Raw genomic sequence first — 19,025 nt, forward strand, 5'->3', positions numbered from 1 at the left:
AGAGGGGGGCGTGCTCCTTAGTTTGCCCACTAGAGGGCGGCGTGCTCCTTAGTTTGCCCACTAGAGGGGCGTGCTCCTTAGTTTGCCCACTAGAGGGCGGCGTGCTCCTTAGTTTGCCCACTAGAGGGCGGCGTGCTCCTTAGTTTGCCCACTAGAGGGCGGCGTGCTCCTTAGTTTGCCCACTAGAGGGCGACGTGCTCCTTAGTTTGCCCCACTAGAGGGCGACGTGCTCCTTGTTTTGCCCACTAGAGGGCGACGTGCTCCTTAGTTTTGCCCACTAGAGGGCGTCTGCTCCTTGGTTTGCCCCACTAGAGGGCGGTCGTGCTCTGTTGGTTGCCCCACTAGAGGGCGGGTCGTGCTCCTTAGTTTGCCCCACTAGAAGGTAGTGCTCCTTAGTTTTGCCCACTAGAAGGCGACGTGTTCCTTAGTTTTGCCCACTAGAGGGCGACGTGCTCCTTAGTTTTGTCCACTAGAGGTTTTGCCCACTAGACGTGCTCTTGTGTTTCACATGATAGGCCTATCTTTGGTGTTGACATTGAGTGAAGAGTACCTATATGTTCTGGTTGTATCTGTGTATCTAGGTGTGACTACTGCAGCGGTGTGCGTGTACCCATCTCGTGTGGCTGATGCTGTGAAGTCACTGAAAGCAGCCAACTCCAGCCTACCTGTCGCCTCAGGTAAGAGAGAGAGAGACAGTTGGACAGTCCAGGTGTATGTTGCTTAATTATAACACATTAAAAACGGCTCATACAGCCGCAACATGAATGAAATAACAGACTATTGTGACATGGAAAAACTATAGATAATGACTCAGCGGCGTCTCTCTCCGTCCTGCTCCTCCTCTCCTCAGTGGCGACCGGTTTCCCTGCAGGCCAGACCTCTCTGAAGACCAGGCTGGAGGAGGTCCGTATGGCTGTAGAGGATGGAGCTATGGAGATAGATATAGTCATTAACAGGACTCTGGCTCTCACTGGCCAGTGGGAAGGTGTGGTATTTTAATTTAATTTTACCTTTATTTAACCAGGCAAGTCAGTTAAGAACAAATTCTTATTTTCAATGACGGCCTAGGAACAGTGGGTTAACTGCCTGTTCAGGGGCAGAACGACACATTTGTACCTTGTCAGCTCGGGGGTTTGAATTTGCAACCTTCCTGGTTACTAGTCCAACGCTCTAACCACTAGGCTACCCTGTCGCCCCAATAGACACTCACCGGACACTTTATTAGGTACATCCGGCTAGTACCGGTGTCAAGACCACCCTTTAGTTCCAGAACAGCCTGTAAACATAGTCAGTCAACATGAATATGTAAACACAGTCAGTCAGCGTGAATATGTAAACATACAGTCAGTCAACGTGAATATGTAAACATACAGTCAGTCAACGTGAATATGTAAACATACAGTCAGTCAGCGTGAATATGTAAACATAGTCAGTCAACGTGAATATGTAAACATACAGTCAGTCAACAGGAATATGTAAACATACAGTCAGTCAACGTGAATATGTAAACATACAGTCAGTCAACGTGAATATGTAAACATACAGTCAGTCAACGTGAATATGTAAACATACAGTCAGTCAACGTGAATATGTAAACATACAGTCAGTCAAATATGTAAACATACAGTCAGTCAACGTGAATATGTAAACATACAGTCAGTCAACGTGAATATGTAAACATACAGTCAGTCAACAGGAATATGTAAACATACAGTCAGTCAACATGAATATGTAAACATAGTGTCGTTCAAAATTTTGGGGTCACTTAGAAATGTCCTTTTTTTGTCCATTAAAATAACATCAAATTGATCAGAAATACAGTGTAGACATTGTAAATGTTGTAAATGACTATTGTGCTGGAAACGGTTGATTGAACTATGGTGTTGCTATGGCAGTATGAGCTATGGTGTTGCTATGGCAGTATGAACTATGATGTTCCTATGGCAGTCTGAGCTATGATGTTGCTATGGCAGTATGAACTATGATGTTGCTATGGCAGTATGAACTATAATGTTGCTATGGTGTTGCTATGGCAATATGAGCTATGGCAGTATGAACTATGATGTTGCTATGGCAGTATGAACTATGATGTTGCTATGGCAGTATGAACTATGATGCTGCTATGATGTTGCTATGGCAGTATGAGCTATGATGTTGCTATGGCAGTATGAGCTATGGAGTTGCTATGGTGTTGCTATGGCAGTATGAGCTATGATGTTGCTATGGTGTTGCTATGGTGTTGCTATGGCAGTATGAGCTATGGTGTTGCTATGGCAGTATGAGCTATGATGTTCCTATGGCAGTATGAACTATGATGTTGCTATGGCAGTATGAACTATGATGCTGCTATGATGTTGCTATGGCAGTATGAGCTATGATGTTGCTATGGCAGTATGAGCTATGATGTTGCTATGGTGTTGCTATGGCAGTATGAGATATGATGCTATGATGTTGCTATGGTGTTGCTATGGCTATGAGCTATGGTGTTGCTATGACAGTGTCCATTTAAATGCCCTCTGTCTCCTCAGCCATGTGATGAGGTGTGTCAGTTCAGAGAGGCCTGTGGGGAGGCTCACATGAAGTCCATCCTGGCTATAGGAGAGCTGGGACCTACACCAATGTCTACAAGGCTAGTCTGGTGGCTATGATGGCTGGTGAGTGTTCTCTCACACACACACACACACACACTCACACACACACACACAGGGCCAGTGTTATATACATTTGGGATCAAACTCACATTTCTCTCAGTTGACGAATGATTTGTGAAAATCCGGTTGAATGCGCTCCGCTCATCTCTCCTGCGAATCAGGCCCAGTGATATTGTTGTTTTTTTTACAAATGGTGCAGTTTGTCATGTTCTCCTGTGGGGGCGCTGTTGTTCAGGCTGTACTCTCTGTCTCTGTACTTAGCTAACCTGATGAACACTCTGTCAAATCTCACACACACACACACACACACACACACACACTGAACTGTACACTTAGCTACCAGTCACATAATAAGCCTGACTACCAAATTGTCAGCCGGTCGGATAGAGATCATTATTAAAATACATTGCTTTTGTCTCACTGCTTGCTCCTTAATCTCCCTTGTTCTATAAATTGCGTATGAGATTCCAGAAATTGAATGATAATTTTGCCTATTAATCTATGACTGCGGCTATTTTACTCCGACACACACACGCTCTCACACACGCTCTCACACACGCTCTCTCACACACACGCTCTCACACACGCTCTCACACATCTCACACACACGCTCTCACGCTCTCACACACACACTCTCACACACACGCTCTCACACACGTCTCTCACACACACACATGCTCTCACACACACGCTCTCTCACACACACGCTCTCACACACACGCTCTCACACACACGTCACACACACGCTATGTACATACAGTCTCACACACACGCTGAATACTCTCTCACACACGCTCTCTCACACGCTCTCTCACACACACGCTCTCTCACACACACGCTCTCTCACACAACGCTGAATCACACAACATACACACACGCTCTCTCACACACACGCTCTCAAACATACAGTCTCACACACACGCTCTCACACACACACACACACATATGTAAACATACACACACTCTCACACACACACTGTCACATACACACACTCTCACACAATATCTAAACATACAGTCTCAACACAATATCTCACACACACACGTCAGTCTCACACAATCTCACACACACACGCTCACACACACACTGCTTGCTCACACACACACTCTCACACACACACTCACACACACACGAATATGTACACACACACGCTCTCAGTCACACGCTCTCACACACACACGCTCTCACACACACACGCTCTCACACACACGCTCTCTCACACACTGCACGCACATCTCACACACACGCTTCAAAATTTTGGGGTCACACGCTCTCACACACACGCTGCTTTCTCCATTAAAATCACAAATTGATCATCACACACACACACACACTTTAATAACCTCTACAATTCTCACACACACACACTCTCATTAACACACTCTCACACACACACTCAATGGCACATGAGCTCTCATGGTGTTGAACTCTCATGTCTCACACACACACGCTCTGATGTCTCACAGTATGAACGCTGGTCACACATGGGGGGTGATTTGCTACACACAGATCTCACACACACACTCTCACACTACATGTTGCTATCAGTACACTCTGTTGCACACAGCTCCATGAGTTATGGTGTTGACACGCTCTCACACACAGTACACAGCTATGGTGTGCACACACACTCTCACACACACACTCTGAGCACACACTCTTGCTACACAGTCTGAGCTACGGTCTCATGGCACACACACGCTCTTGCACACACAGCTCACACAGCTACATGCTCTCACACACACAGCTCTCACAACACACGCTCTCATGGCAGCTCTGACACTACACACTGCTTGGCACACACTACATGTTCCACATAACAGTCTCACAACTCTGACTGTCAACAATATGGCAGTACACGCTCTCACACACACACGGTGTCACACTTGACAGTGTCACATTTAAATGCACACTCTCACTCATCAGCTGTATGAGAGCTGTCTCAGTTCTCAAGGCGCTGTGGGACACACGCTCTCACATAAGTCTCATCATGGCTATAACACACACACACACACACACACTCTCTACACACTCTACACACACACACTCTCATGACACACTCTGCATCTCACACACACACGCTCTCACACACACACACTCTCACACACACACGCTCTCCAGCTCTCACACATACACTTGGGATCAAACACACATTTCTCTCTCTCGTTGACAATGATTTGTCTCAAAATCACAGCTCTCACATCATCTCTCACACACGCTCAGGCCCAGTGATATTGCTCTTTGTCATGTTCTCCTGTGGGGGCACACAGGCTGTACACACTGTCTCACACACAACGTCTAATGAACACGCTCTCACACACACGCTCTCACACACACGGTCTCACACACACGCTCTCACACACACACTGAACTGTCACACTTAGCTACATCAGTCACATAATACACGCTCTCACACAAACATCTCACACATATCTCACACACATTCTCACGTCTCACACACATGCTCTCACACAATACACTCACACACTGTTCTATAAACACTCTCACAGATCTCACAGACACACTCTCACACACGCCTCTCTAATCTACACACGCTCTCACACACACACACACACGCTCACACACACACGCTCTCACACACACGCTCTCACACACACACTCTCTACACACGCTCTCACACACACACACACACACACTGCTCACACACACGCTCTCACACACGCTCTCACACACACGCTCTCACACACACGCTCTCACACACACACTGCTCTCACACACACACTGCACACACACACACACACACACTGCTCTCACACACACACACTCACACACACACACACACACACGCTCTCTCACGCTCTCACACACACTGCTCTCACACACACGCTCTCACACACGCTCTCACACACATGCTCTCACACACACACACACACACACACACACTTGCACACACTCTCACACACACACTCACACACACACTCTCACACACACACACGTTCTCACACACACACACTCTCACACACACACGCTCTCACATACACACACTGCTTACACACACACACACACACACTGCTTGCTCACACACACACACACACACACACACACACACACACTGCTTGCTCACGCACACACACTGCTTGCCCACGCACACACACGCTCACACACACACACACTGCTTGCCCACGCACACACACACACGCTCACACACACTGCTTGCACACACACACGCTCACACACACACACACTGCTTGCCCACGCTAGCCAAATGAAAGGAGCGTCATTACCGCCATCCTCGTTTAATAACCTCTATCAATTATCAGCTCATTAACATCCCCCATAACCAATGGACAGAATTACTCCTCTGTCCCTCTGTCTGGGGGGGTTGGAGAGGGAAAGATGGTGAGAGATGGGGGGTGAGGAGAGGAGAGATGGTGAGAGATGGTGAGAGATGGGGGGTGAGAGGGGGAGAGGGGGAGAGATGGGGGGTGAGGGGAAAGGGAAAGATGGTGAGAGATGGGGGGTGAGGAGAGGAAAAGATGGTGAGAGGGGATGGTGAGAGGGGATGGGAGAGAGAGATGGTGAGAGAGGGGATGGGAAGGGAGAGAGGGAAAGAGGTGAGAGAGGGGGAGAAAGAAAGAGGGAGAAGGGACGATAGTGTGAAGAGAGGAGGGGGAAAAAGGGAAGAAATAAAGAAGGGACTGGTGACTGTAACAATACATAGGGGGACATATCTGTAAAGGGTTCATGGGGAGTCTAATGTAAGAATGGTGATAGGGGACAGATGGTAAAGGGAGAGATGGTGGGGAGTCTAATGGTGAACAATACAGAGGGAAAGTTGGTGAGGGAGAGGGAAAGATGGTGAGATATGGGGGGTAAAGGGAGGGAAAGTGGTAACGGGGAACAATGGTGAGTAAGATCTGTAAAGGGGGGAAAGATGGTGAGTCTAACGTAAGAATACATGGGGAGGGAGGGGATATCTGTAAAGGGTGGTGATCAGTCTAATGGTAACAATACATGGTACATATCTGTAAAGGGTTGTCAGTCTAATGGGATGGGGACATAGTACATATCTGAAAGGGTTCAGGAGTGGTAAGAGGGTGAAGGAATACATAGTACATATCTGTAAAGGGTTCATCAGTCTAATGGTAGACAATACATAGTACATATCTGTAAAGGGTTCGAGAGTCTAATGGTGACAATACATAGTAAATATGGTGAGAGAGAGGGAAAGATGGTGAGGGGAGTCTAAGAGAGAGGGTTATGAGGAAGGGAAGAATAGAGAGAGTAAGAAAGTACATATCTGTAAAGGGTTTGGAAGAAATAAAGAAACTCTTGACTGTAACAATACATAGTACATATCTGTAAAGGGTTCATCAGTCTAACGTAACAATACATAGTACATATCTGTAAAGGGTTCGTCAGTCTAACGTAACAATACATAGTACATATCTGTAAAGGGTTCGTCAGTCTAACGTAACAATACATAGTACATATCTGTAAAGGGTTCATCAGTCTAATGTAACAATACATAGTACATATCTGTAAAGGGTTATCAGTCTAACGTAATGAGCATAGTTACATATCTGTAAAGGGTTGGGAGGAGTCTAAGAAATGGGGGAGGAGACAGATGGGATGGGGGGAGGAGGGGAAGGGATGGGGGAGGAGGAAGGGATGGGGGAGGAGGAAGGGATGGGGGGAGGAGGAAGGGATGGGGGGAGCAGGAAGGGATGGGGGAAGAGGGGGATGGGGGAAGAGGAAGGGATGGGGGGGAGGAGGAAGAAGGGATGGGGGGAGGAGGAAGAAGGGATGGGGGGAGGAGAAGGGATGGGGGAGGAGGAAGAAGGGATGGGGGGGAGGAGGAAGAAGGGATGGGGGAGGAGAAGAAGGGATGGGGGGAGGAGGAAGAAGGGATGGGGGAGGAGAAGGGATGGGGGAGGAGGAAGGGATGGGGGGAGGAGAAGGGATGGGGGGGAGGAGGAAGAAGGGATGGGGGGAGGAGGAAGGGATGGGGGGGGGAGAAGGATGGGGGGGGAGGAGGAAGAAGGGATGGGGGGAGGAGGAAGAAGGGATGGGGGGAGGAGGAAGAAGGGATGGGGGAGGAGGAAAAGAAGGGATGGGGGGAGGAGGAGGAAGGGATGGGGGGAGGAGGAAGAAGGTATGGGGGGAGGAGGAAGAAGGGATGGGGGAGGAGGAAGAAGGGATGGGGGAGGAGGAAGAAGGGATGGGGGGGAGGAGGAAGAAGGGATGGGGGGAGGAGGAAGAAGGGATGGGGGGGAGGAAGAAGGGATGGGGGGAGGAGGAAGAAGGGATGGGGGAGGAGGAAGAAGGGATGGGGGGAGGAGGAAGAAGGGATGGGGGAGGAGGAAGAAGGGATGGGGGGAGGAGGAAGAAGGGATGGGGGGAGGAGGAAGAAGGGATGGGGGGGGAGGAGGGGGATGGGGGGAGGAAGAAGGATGGGGGGAGGAGGAGAAGGGATGGGGGGAGGAGGAAGAAGGGATGGGGGGAGGAGGAAGAAGGGATGGGGGGAGGAGGAAGAAGGGATGGGGGAGGAGGAAGAAGGGATGGGGGGAGGAGGAAGGAGGGATGGGGGAGGAGGAAGAAGGGATGGGGGAGGAGGAAGGAGGGATGGGGGGGAGGAAGGAGGGATGGGGGGGGGAAGGAGGGCAGAATAGAGGAATGATGCTTTTTACCAGGGTTTGTGGTTCATCTATTAAAAGCCTGTCATTTCATCTTCTATTTTTATCCAGAAAGCTGATAAGACATAATTGTCTCAGAAGGAAAGGAAGGGGATGAATGTAGGGATGGATGGGAGGGAAGGGGATAAATGAAGGGTAATATTGATGAAGCAGGCAGCACACACCCTCTGTTAGCTCTGTCACAGTGTCAGACACCATATGTTCTCCTCTGGCTCTGGAGGCCCTGGGAGCAGAGCGGCCCTCTCTGGAGACCCTGGGAGCAGAGCGGCCCTCTCTGGAGGCCCTGGGAGCGGAGCCCCTCTCTGGAGACCCTGGGAGCGGAGCGGCCCTCTCTGGAGGCTCTGGGAGCGGAGCGGCCCTCTCTGGAGACCCTGGGAGCAGAGCGGCCCTCTCTGGAGACCCTGGGAGCAGAGCGGCCCTCTCTGGAGGCCCTGGGAGCAGAGCGGCCCTCTCTGGAGGCCCTGGGAGCAGAGCGGCCCTCTCTGGAGGCTCTGGGAGCAGAGCGGCCCTCTCTGGAGACCCTGGGAGCAGAGTGGCCCTCTCTGGAGGCTCTGGGAGCAGAGTGGCCCTCACTGTAATGTCTCAGGAGGCTCTGGGAGCAGAGTGGCCCTCACTGTAATGTCTCTGGAGACCCTGGGAGCAGAGCGGCCCTCTCTGGAGGCTCTGGGAGCAGAGTGGCCCTCACTGTAATGTCTCTGGAGGCTCTGGGAGCAGAGTGGCCCTCACTGTAATGTCTCTGGAGGCCCTGGGAGCAGAGCGGCCCTCTCTGGAGACCCTGGGAGCAGAGCGGCCCTCACTGGAATGTCTCTGGAGGCCCTGGGAGCAGAGCGGCCCTCTCTGGAGGCCCTGGGAGCGGAGCGGCCCTCTCTGGAGGCCCTGGGAGCGGAGCGGCCCTCTCTGGAGGCCCTGGGAGCGGAGCGGTCCTCTCTGGAGACCCTGGGAGCGGAGCGGCCCTCTCTGGAGATCCTGGGATGCAGAGCGGCCCTCACTGTAGTGTTTCAGTCAGAGCTTTAGAACTAGCCTCTCTGGAGACCCTGGGAGCAGAGCGGCCCTCTCTGGAGACCCTGGGAGCAGAGCGGCCCTCCCTGGAGGCCCTGGGAGCAGAGCGGCCCTCACTGGAGGCCCTAATGTCTCTGGAGACCCTGGGGGCAATGGCCCTCTCTGGAGGCCCTGGGAGCAGAGCGGCCCTCTCTGGAGGCCCTGGGAGCAGAGCGGCCCTCTCTGGGGGCCCTGGGAGCAGAGCGGCCCTCTCTGGAACCCTGGGGCGGAGCGGCCCTCCCTGGAGACCCTGGGGGCAGAGCGGCCCTCTCTGGAGACCCTGGGAGCAGAGCGGCCCTCTCTGGAGACCCTGGGAGCAGAGCGGCCCTCTCTGGAGACCCTGGGAGCAGAGCGGCCCTCTCTGGAGACCCTGGGAGCGGAGCGGCCCTCACTGTAATGTCTCTGGAGACCCTGGGAGCGGAGCGGTCCTCTCTGGAGACCCTGGGAGCAGAGCGGCCCTCACTGTAATGTCTCTGGAGACCCTGGGAGCGGAGCGGTCCTCTCTGGAGACCCTGGGAGCAGAGCGGCCCTCTCTGGAGGCCCTGGGAGCAGAGCGGCCCTCTCTGGAGGCCCTGGGAGCAGAGCGGCCCTCCCTGGAGACCCTGGGAGCAGAGCGGCCCTCCCTGGAGACCCTGGGGGCATTGCGGCCCTCAGTATAATATCCTGTTTCAGTCAGAGATACTTTAGAACTAGCTGTGCCTTTTATACTGTAGTAGTATCATATTGTTTTTTTTTAGTCCAGTCTGATGACATCTCTACATGTCCTATATTTATTCAAACAAAATGTATTTCTAGAATTTCTCGAATGTTTAAATGTATTGTAGTCATCTGTATGTCTAGTTTCCTATTTCTATTGCTCATTCTGCTCGGATGGGATCTTTTTGGAATTGTAGAAAGTTGAAAAGCTGAGTAGATTCCATATTGATATAGAAGAAATTGTAATGGTGACAATAACACCACATTTCTAACAGGTTGTTATCTCGCATGTTTAATTCACTGCATTCGGATTGTATTCAGACCCCTGATTTCCCCCACATTGTGTTACGTTTACAGCCTTACATTTTGTCCCCTCATCAATCTACACACACTACCCCGTAGTGGCATCACAAGACCCCGTAGTGGCATCACAAGACCCCGTAGTGGCATCACAAGACCCCGTAGTGGCATCACAAGACCCCCGTAGTGGCATCACACTACCCCGTAGTGGCATCACAAGACCCCGTAGTGGCATCACAAGACCCCGTAGTGGCATCACAAGACCCCGTAGTGACATCAGTGACATCACAAGACCCCGTAGTGACATCACAAGACCCCGTAGTGGCATCACAAGACCCCGTCATCACAAGACCCCGTAGTGACATCACAAGACCCCAGTACATCACACGACCCCGTAGTGACATCACAAGACCCCGTAGTGACATCACAAGACCCCCGTAGTGGCATCACAAGACCCCCGTAGTGGCATCACACGACCCCGTAGTGACATCACACGACCCCGTAGTGACATCACAAGACCCCCGTAGTGACATCACACGACCCCCGTAGTGACATCACAAGACCCCAGTAGTGGCATCACAAGACCCCGTAGTGACATCGCAAGACCCCGTAGTGACATCGCAAGACCCCGTAGTGACATCGCAAGACCCCATCACAAGTAGTGACATCACAAGACCCCGTACATCACAAGACCCCCGTAGTGACATCACAAGACCCCGTAGTGACATCACAAGACCCCGTAGTGACATCACAAGACCCCGTAGTGACATCACAAGACCCCGTAGTGACATCACAAGACCCCGTAGTGACATCACAAGACCCCGTAGTGACATCACAAGACCCCGTAGTGACATCACAAGACCCCCGTAGTGACATCACAAGACCCCCGTAGTGACATCACAAGACCCAAGACCCCGTAGTGACATCACAAGACCCCGTAGTGACATCACAAGACCCCATCACAAGACCCCCGTAGTGACATCAAAGACAAAAAGCAAAAAGGTTTGCAGGAAAACAAAATGAAATATCACATTTACTTAAATATTCAGGCCTTTTACTCAGTACTTTGTTGAAACATCTTTGCCAGCGATTACAGCATCGAGACTACATGGGTTTGACGCTACAAGCTTGGCACACCTGTATTTGGGGAGTTTCTCCCATTCTTATCTGCAGATCCTCTCAAGTTCTGTCAGGTTGGATGGGGAACGTTGCTGCACAGATATTGTCATGTCTCTCCAGAGATATTTGATCAGGTATCTCGTCTGGGATCTGGCTGGGCCAGCAAACATTTCTAAAAAAACTGTTTTGCTTTGTCATTACGTGGTTACTCTGTGAAGGTTGATGAGGATTTTGTTCTTTTACATTTAACATAACGCTTTTGAATACTTCCCCAAATGCGCTGTACATTATAATTATAATTAATTATTAATGTACACATTAAGGTCAGTTGATCTGAGGTCGTCTTTTTTTTAACAATGTCTGTTTGTGTTACAACAGGGTCGGACTTCATCAAGACGTCAACAGGGAAGGAGTCTGTCAACGCTACCTACCCTGTCGCCATAGTGATGGTCAGAGCCATCCGGGACTACTTCCTGAAGACTGGACATAAGGTGTGTGTGTGTGTGTGTGTGTGTGTGTGTCCGTTCAGTCAAGTTGAATTAAGTCAGTTGCAATCAATGCCGTTCAACATCAGATACAGTGGGGCAAAAAAGTATTTAGTCAGCCACCAATTGTGCAAGTTCTCCCACTTAAAAAGAAGAGAGAGGCCTGTAATTTTCTTTTTTAATGAATTTATTTGCAAATTATGGTGGAAAATAAGTATTTGGTCAATAACAAAAGTTTATCTCAATACTTTGTTATATACCCTTTGTTGGCAATGACAGGGGTCAAACATTTTCTGTAAGTCTTCACAAGGTTTTCACACACTGTTGCTTGTATTTTGGCCCATTCCTCCATGCAGATCTCCTCTAGAGCAATGATGTTTTGGGGCTGTTGCTGGGCAACACGGACTTTCCATTTCCTCCAAAAATGTTCTATGGGGTTGAGATCTGGAGACTGGCTAGGTAACTCCAGGACCTTGAAATGCTTCTTACGAAGCCACTCCTTCGTTGCCTGGGCGGTGTGTTTGGGATCATTGTCATTCTGAAAGACCCAGCCACGTTTCATCTTCAATGCCCTTGCTGAGGGAAGGAGGTTTTCACTCAAAATCTCACGATACATGGCCCCATTCATTCTTTCTTTCCTTTACACGGATCAGTCGTCCTGGTCCCTTTGCAGAAAAACAGCCCCAAAGCATGATGTTTCCACCCCCATGCTTCACAGTAAGTATGGTGTTCTTTGGATGCAACTCAGCATTCTTTGTCCTCCAAACACGGCGAGTTGAGTTTTTACCAAAAAGTTCTATTTTGGTTTCATCTGACCATATGACATTCTCCCAATCTTCTTCTGGATCATCCAAATGCTCTCCAACAAACTTCAGACGGGCCTGGACATGTACTGGCTTAACTTCTTGACGCTACCCATCCCTTTAGCGGGATAATTGTCATCAACAACCGCTGAATTGTAGAGCGCCACATTCAAATAATATTACTAAAAATATTCATATTCATGAAATCACAAGAAAGACACAGTTTAGCCTTTTGTTAATCCACCTGTCGTGTCAGATTTAGAAAATATGCTTTAAAGCGAAAGCAATCCAAGCGTTTGTTTAAATTTATCGTTCGCTCAACAAAACATTATGAACACCTAGTATCAAGTAGCTTGGTCACAAAAATCAGAAAAGCAAATCAAATTAATCGTTTACCTTTGATGATCTTTGGATGTTTTCACTCACGAGACTCCCAGTTACACAATAAATGTTCCTTTTTGTTCCATAAAGATTATTTTTTAAATCCAAAAATACCTCCGTTTGTTTGGCGCGTTATGTTCAGAAATCCACAGGAAAGAGTTGTCACGACAACGCAGATGAAAATTCCAAATAGTTTCCATAATGTCCACAGAAACATGTCAAACGTTTTTTATAATCAATCCTCAGGTTATTTTTAAAATATATAATCAAAAGTATTTTTCAGTAGGAGAGGGATCGGCAATGGCTGCCCAAACAAAACGCTGCTGGCACCCAGCCATACAATGACGCGATGTTATTGTTCTCGCTCATTTTTCAAAATAAAAGCCTGAAACTATGTCTAACGACTTGAGGAAGCGAAAGAAAAAGGAATCTGGTTGATAGCCCTTTAAATGGAGCAAAGATAACTCTATGTTCCATAGCCTTTCAAAATAGAAGCCACTTCCTGGTTGGATTTTCCTCAGGGTTTCGCCTGCAATATCAGTTATGTTAAACTCAGACTATTTTGACAGTTTTGGAAACTTTAGAGTGGTTTCTATCCTAATCTGTCAATTATATGCATATTCTAGAATCTGGTCCTGAGAAATAGGCCTTTTACTTTGGGAACGTTATTTTTCCAAACATAAAAATATAGTGCCCCCTAGCTTCAAGAGGTTTTAAGATGAGTTGAGTTTTTACCAAAAAGTTATATTTTGGTTTCATCTGACCATATGACATTCTCCCAATCTTCTTCTGGATCATCCCAAATGCTCTCTAGCAAACTTCAGACGGGCCTGGACATGTACTGGCTTAAGCAGAGGGACACATCTGGCACTGCAGGATTTTAGTCCCTGTTGGCGTAGCGTGTTACTGATGGTAGGCTTTGTTACTTTGGTCCCAGCTCTCTGCAGGTCATTCACTAGGTCCCCCCGTGTGGTTCTGGGATTTTTGCTCACCGTTCTTGTGATCATTTTGACCCCACTGGGTGAGATCTTGCGTGGAGCCCCAGATCGAGGGAGATTATCAGTGGGTCTTGTATGTCTTCCATTTCCTAATAATTGCTCCCACAGTTGATTTCTTCAAACCAAGCTGCTTACCTATTGCAGATTCAGTCTTCCCAGCCTGGTGCAGGTCTACAATTTTGTTTCTGGTGTCCTTTGACAGCTCTTTGGTCTTATTGGTGTTTGGCGTGTGACTGTTTGAGGTTGTGGACAGGTGTCTTTTATACTGATAACAAGTTCAAACAGGTGCCATTAATACAGGTAACGAGTGGAGGACAGAGGAGCCTCTTAACTTCTTGAAACTCCCCATCCCGGATCCGGGATCGTGACTAAAGCCTCAGGCTCATTAGCATAACGCAACGTTAACGATTTCTGAAAATCGCAAATAAAATTAAAATAATGCGTCTGCTCTCAAGCTTAGCCTTTTCTTAACAACACTGTCATCTCAGATTTTCAAAATATGCTTTTGAACCATAGAAATTGACTAATTTGTGTAAGAGTATGCAAAGCTAGCATAGCATTTTGAGTAGCATGTAGCACGCAACATTTTCACAAAAACCAGATAACCAAATAAATAAAATCATTTACCTTTGAAGAGCTTCTGATGTTTTCAATGAGGAGACTCTCAGTCACATACCAAATGCGCAGTGTTTCCTGAAAGCGTCTGTGTGTAGGAGAAATCGTTCCGTTTTCTACATTGCGTCTGGCTACCGAAACGAACCGAAAATGCAGTCACCTACAACGTAAAACTTTTTCCGGATTAACTACATAATATCGACCGAAACATGGCAAACGTTGTTTGGAATCAGTCCTCAAGGTGTTTTTTCACATATCTCTTCATTGACATGCAGTTCGTGGAAGCTTGCTTTACTCTCTGTATCGCATGGAAAAATACTGGCAGGTGACTTTTGCGCACCAATTTCGGCGCAGGACACCGGGCGGACACGTGGTAAATGTGGTCTCTTATGGTCAATCTTCCAATGATCTGCCTACAAATACGTCACAATGCTGCAGACACCTTGGGGAAACGACAGAAAGGGCAGACTTACTCCTCTCGCGTTCACAGCCATATAAGGAGACCATGGAAAACAGAGCCTCAAAAATCCTTGTCATTTCCTGGATGCCATCTCATCTTGGTTTTGCCTGAAGCTCACGTTATAGGGCACGCACAGAGAAGATCTTTGTATTTCTGGACACGTCAGAGTGTTTTCTTTCGAACGGTAGCAATTATATGCATAGTCGAGCATCTTTTTGTGACAAAATATCTTGTTTAAAACGGGAACGTTTTTCATCCAAAAATGAAATAGCGCCCCCATAGATGTAAGAGGTTAAAGAAGAAGTTACAGGTCTGTGAGAGCCAGAAATCTAGCTTGTTTGTAGGTGACCAAATACTTATTTTCCACCATAATTTGCAAATAAATTAATTAAATATCCTACAATGTGATTTTCAGGATTTTTTTTCTAATTTTGTCTGTCAAAGTTGAAGTGTACCTATGATGAAAATTACAGACCTCTCTCATCTTTTTAAGTGGGAGAACTTGCACAATTGGTGGCTGACTAAATACTTTTTTGCCCCACTGTGATATGTAGTTACCTAAAAACCGATTCGTCCCTCGTGAAGTTGTATGGTCGCCTCTCTGACATACAGCCGTTGCTCCTGTGTCCTGTGACTCGTACACCCCGCTAGGTTGGTTTTAAGCCTGCTGGTGGGATCCGTACAGCCAAGGAGTCGCTGGTGTGGCTGACTCTGATGAAGGAAGAGCTGGGAGACGAGTGGCTGAGCCCTCGCCTCTTTAGACTGGGGGCTAGTAGCCTGCTGGCTGACATAGAGAGACAGGTATACACACACACCTTTCAACACACTTCCCATAACGTGACCGATTAGTGCTGAGCCCTCGCCTCTTTAGACTGGGGGCTAGTAGCCTGCTGGCTGACATGGAGAGACAGGTATACACACACACCTTTCAACACACTTCCCATAACGTGACCGATTAGTGCTGAGCCCTCGCCTCTTTAGACTGGGGGCGAGTAGCCTGCTGGCTGACATAGAGAGACAGGTATACACACACACACACACACACACACCTTCCAACACACTGAGCCCTCGCCTCTTTAGACTGGGGGCGAGTAGCCTGCTGGCTGACATAGAGAGACAGGTATACACACACACACACACACACACACACCACACACACGCTCCTTCCAACACACTTCCCATAACGTGACCGATTTAGTGCTGAGAGTGGAAAGGCTTGGTACTGTAGGACACCATAATGGTTTAGTTTGTCCATTAGTCACGACCTTTAACCTTACACATGTCAGTGTTCTCCTAATAACAACGGGGTCATATTTAAATGATTTACCTGTCATCCTCTTTCATCTTCCATTTTATTTCCTGTTTCTCTCTTCTTCTTCTCTTTTTCTCATCCAGATCTACCATCACGTGACTGGTCGCTACGCAGCCTATCACCAGATGCCCATGGCCTGAAACCACACGGTTACCATTTACCAAGTGACCAATCCGAAACCTCACCCGAACCAGCCTATCGCTGTGCAGGTGTCTTACAGGTTACCTGGAAGAAATGTTGTTGTTGGACTTGTCAGGAACGTGTTAATTTGAGATGATGACCAGATCAGGTGAAGAAAAGAGAGAGCCATTTTACTGTGTACAGTACTACTAGTATATCTGATATTTTACTGTGTACAGTACTACTAGTATATTTTACTGTGTACAGTACTACTAGTATATCTGATATTTTACTGTGTACAGTACTACTAGTATATCTGTTATTTTACTGTGTACAGTACTACTAGTATATCTGACATTTTACTGTGTACAGTACTACTAGTATATCTGACATTTTACTGTGTACAGTACTACTAGTATATCTGATATTTTACTGTGTACAGTACTACTAGTATATTTTACTGTGTACAGTACTACTGGTATATTTTACTGTGTACAGTACTACTGGTATATCTGTCATTTTACTGTGTACAGTACTACTAGTATATCTGTCATTTTACTGTGTACAGTACTACTAGTATATCTGATATTTTACTGTGTACAGTACTACTAGTATATCTGATATTTTACTGTGTACAGTACTAGTATATCTGTCATTTTACTGTGTACAGTACTACTAGTATATCTGATATTTTACTGTGTACAGTACTACTGGTATATTTTACTGTGTACAGTACTAGTATATCTGTCATTTTACTGTGTACAGTACTACTAGTATATCTGATATTTTACTGTGTACAGTACTACTGGTATATTTTACTGTGTACAGTACTACTAGTATATCTGATATTTTACTGTGTACAGTACTACTGGTATATTTTACTGTGTACAGTACTAGTATATCTGTCATTTTACTGTGTACAGTACTACTAGTATATCTGATGTTTTACTGTGTACAGTACTACTGGTATATCTGATGTTTTACTGTGTACAGTACTACTGGTATATCTGATGTTTTACTGTGTACAGTACTACTGGTATATCTGATATTTTACTGTGTACAGTACTACTAGTATATCTGATATTTTACTGTGTACAGTACTACTGGTATATTTTACTGTGTACAGTACTACTGGTATATTTTACTGTGTACAGTACTACTAGTATATCTGATATTTTTCTGTGTACAGTACTACTAGTATATCTGTCATTTTACTGTGTACAGTACTACTAGTATATCTGATATTTTACTGTGTACAGTACTACTAGTATATCTGTCATTTTACTGTGTACAGTACTACTAGTATATCTGTCATTTTACTGTGTACAGTACTACTAGTATATCTGTCATTTTACTGTGTACAGTACTACTAGTATATTTTACTGTGTACAGTACTACTGGTATATTTTACTGTGTACAGTACTACTAGTATATCTGACATTTTACTGTGTATAGTACTACTAGTATATCTGTCATTTTACTGTGTACAGTACTACTGGTATATTTTACTGTGTACAGTACTACTAGTATATCTGATATTTTACTGTGTACAGTACTACTGGTATATCTGATATTTTACTGTGTACAGTACTACTAGTATATCTGACATTTTACTGTGTACAGTACTACTAGTATATCTGATATTTTACTGTGTACAGTACTACTGGTATATCTGATATTTTACTGTGTACAGTACTACTAGTATATCTGACGTTTTACTGTGTACAGTACTACTGGTATATTTTACTGTGTACAGTACTACTAGTATATCTGACGTTTTACTGTGTACCAGACATACAATACTGCTGGTATATCTGCCTCTTTGTGCCTTGAGACAGCTCAGCCAGTGTGGTTTCAGCCAGTCCCCATCCAAACAATGTGAAACTATGACGGTGAATGAATTGAGTGTTGATGAGTCAGTTTCAATGAACCACTTTAAATTGTAGTTGTTTTTGAGAGTACTATATTATAGACGATATAAAACTCTTAATTCAGTATTTCTATTGTCGTTGTCGTTGTAATGAAAGGTTGCCACCCATTCTAATCATGTCTGGTCTGGACATTTTGTTGGGAGATGTTGAAGTGTGATTAAAGACCATCAAACCATTATCGATTGTTATTCACATGAGATGAAGTCAGGAAACCGTATTGTGCATTAGGTTCTCACAAAATGGAGATTGGTCTTTGGAGCTCTGACCTACAGCTCTGACGTACAGCTCTGACCTACAGCTCTCTGCCCGACAGCTCTGGCCGACAGCTCTGGCCGACAGCTCTGACCTAACAGCTCTGACCTACAGCTCTGACATAACAGCTCTGACCTAACAGCTCTGACCTAACAGCTCTGACCTAACAGCTCTGACCTACAGCTCTGACCTAACAGCTCTGACCT

General features: G+C 46.7%; 1 pseudogene; it reads left to right on the top strand.

Moving 5' to 3' along the window:
- LOC135536388 (deoxyribose-phosphate aldolase-like) overlaps positions 1-18,745 on the top strand; it is a 34,497-nt pseudogene extending 15,752 nt beyond the window's left edge.
- The last annotated feature ends 280 nt before the right edge of the window (positions 18,746-19,025 follow it).

This window comes from Oncorhynchus masou, unplaced genomic scaffold, assembly GCF_036934945.1.
Source record: "Oncorhynchus masou masou isolate Uvic2021 unplaced genomic scaffold, UVic_Omas_1.1 unplaced_scaffold_609, whole genome shotgun sequence".
Taxonomy (NCBI): domain Eukaryota; kingdom Metazoa; phylum Chordata; class Actinopteri; order Salmoniformes; family Salmonidae; genus Oncorhynchus; species Oncorhynchus masou.